Below are 3,365 nucleotides of genomic sequence, written 5' to 3'. Positions count from 1 at the left end.
TGCACAACAACATTCCTCATACTTATATGTACAACAGCATCCCTCATACATATATGCACAACAGCATCCCTAGTACAACAGCATCCCTCATATATATATATGTACAACAGCATCCCTCATGCATATATGCACAACAGCATCCCTTGTACATATATGCAGAACAGCATCCCTTGAACATATATGCACAACAGCATCCCTCTTATATATATGTACATCATCCCTCATACATATATGCAAAACAGCATCCCTCATACATAAATGCACATCATTCCTAATACATATATGCACAACATCATCCCTCATACATATATGCACAACATCATCCCTCATACATACATGTAGAACAGCATCCCTCATACATATATGCAAAACAGCATCCCTCATACATATATGCACAACAGCATCCCTCATACATACATGTACAACAGCATCCCTCATACATATATGCAAAACAGCATCCCTCATACATATATGCACAACAGCACCCCTCATACATATATGCAAAACAGCATCCCTCATACATATATGCAAAACAGCATCCCTCATACATACATGTACAACAGCATCCCTCATACATATATGGAAAACAGCATCCCTCATACATATATGCACAACATCCCTCACACATATATGTACAACAGCATCCCTCATACATATATGCACAACAGCATCCCTAGTACAACAGCATCCCTCATACATATATGTACAACAGCACCCCTCATGCATATATGCACAACAGCATCCCTCGTACATATATGCAGAACAGGATCTCTTGAACATATATGCACAACAGCATCCCTCATATATACATGTACAACTTCATCCCTCATACATATATGCAAAACAGCATCCCTCATACATAAATGCACATCATTCCTAATACATATATGCACAACATCATCCCTCATACATATATGCACAACAGCATCCCTCATACATACATGTACAACTCCATCCCTCATACATATATGCAAAACAGCATCCCTCATACATATATGCACAACATCATCCCTCATACATATATGTACAACAGCATCCCTCAGACATATATGCACAACAGCATCCCTCATACATATATGCATAACAGCATACCTCATACATATATGTACAACAGCATCCCTTATACATATGTGCACAACAGCATCCCTAATACATATGTGCACATCATACCTCGTACATAAATGCACAACAGCATCCCTCAAATGGCATTAAACCGCACAACAACAGCATCCCTCATACATATATGCACAACAGAATTCCTCATACATATATGTACAACAGCATCCCTCATACATATATGCACAACAGCATCCCTAGTACAACAGCATCCCTCATGCATATATGCACAACAGCATCCCTCGTACATATATGCAGAACAGAATCCCTTGAACATATATGCACAACAACATTCCTCATACTTATATGTACAACAGCATCCCTCATAGATATATGCACAACAGCATCCCTAGTACAACAGCATCCCTCATATATATATATGTACAACATCATCCCTCATACATATATGCAAAACAGCATCCCTCATACATATATGCACAACAGCATCCCTTATACATATATGCACAACAGGATTCCTCATACATATATGTACAAGAGCATCCCTCATACATATATGCACAACAGCATCCCTAGTACAACAGCATCCCTCATGCATATATGCACAATAGCATCCCTCGTACATATATGCAGAACAGCATCCCTTGAACATATATGCACAACAGCGTTCCTCATACATATATGTACAACAGCATCCCTCATACATATATCCACAACAGCATCCCTAGTACAACAGCATCCCTCATATATATATATATATATATATATATATATATATATATATATATATATATATATATATATATATATATATATATATATATATATATATATATGTACAACAGCATCCCTCATGCATATATGCACAAGAGCATCCCTCGTACATATATGCAGAACAGCATCCCTTGAACATATATGCACAACAGCATCCCTCTTATATATATGTACAACATCATCCCTCATACATATATGCAAAACAGCATCCCTCATACATAAATGCACATTATTCCTAATACATATATGCACAACATCATCCCTCATACATATATGCACAACAGCATCCCTCATACATACATGTACAACAGCATCCCTCATACATATATGCAAAACAGCATCCCTCATACATATATGCACAACAGCATCCCTCATACATACATGTACAACAGCATCTCTCATACATATATGCAAAACAGCATCCCTCATACATATATGCACAACAGCATCCCTCATACATATATGCAAAACAGCATCCCTCATACATACATGTACAACAGCATCCCTCATACATATATGCAGAACAGCATCCCTCATACATATATGCACAACAGCATCCCTCATACATATATGCACAACATCCCTCACACATATATGTACAACAGCATCCCTCATACATATATGCACAACAGCATCCCTAGTACAACAGCATCCCTCATACATATATGTACAACAGCACCCCTCATGCATATATGCACAACAGCATCCCTCGTACATATATGCAGAAGAGCATCTCTTGAACATATATGCACAACAGCATCCCTCATATATACATGTACAACTTCATCCCTCCTACATATATGCAAAACAGCATCCCTCATACATAAATGCACATCATTCCTAATACATATATGCACAACATCATCCCTCATACATATATGCACAACAGCATCCCTCATACATACATGTACAACTCCATCCCTCATACATATATGCAAAATAGCATCCCTCATACATATATGCACAACAGCATCCCTCATACATACATGTACAACAGCATCCCTCATATATATATGCAAAACAGCATCCCTCATACATATATGCACAACATCATCCCTCATACATATATGTACAACAGCATCCCTCAGACATATATGCACAACAGCATCCCTCATACATATATGCACAACAGCATCCCTCATACATATATGCACAACATCATCCCTCATACATATATGCATAACAGCATACCTCATACATATATGTACAACAGCATCCCTTATACATATGTGCACAACAGCATCCCTAATACATATGTGCACATCATACCTCGTACATAAATGCACAACAGCATCTCTCAAATGGCATTAAACCCCACAACAACAGCATCCCTCATACATATATGCACAACAGCATCCCTCATACATGTATGCACAACAGCATCATGTGTCCATCATAGTTTCCTATTTTAGTCTTGAATCTGATTTCAACTTCCATTATGTAAATACAGTGCCTGGTGAGCAACCCCAACAATTAAAATAAGTGAATGAAATAAAAAATAAAAAATTAAGAACAAC

Source organism: Sinohyriopsis cumingii, chromosome 2 (genome assembly GCF_028554795.1).
Source record: "Sinohyriopsis cumingii isolate HCF-2022 chromosome 2, ASM2855479v2, whole genome shotgun sequence".
NCBI classification, from domain to species: Eukaryota; Metazoa; Mollusca; class Bivalvia; order Unionida; family Unionidae; genus Sinohyriopsis; species Sinohyriopsis cumingii.
The sequence above is the reverse complement of the archived record's forward strand: the minus strand, read 5'-3'. Positions refer to the sequence as shown.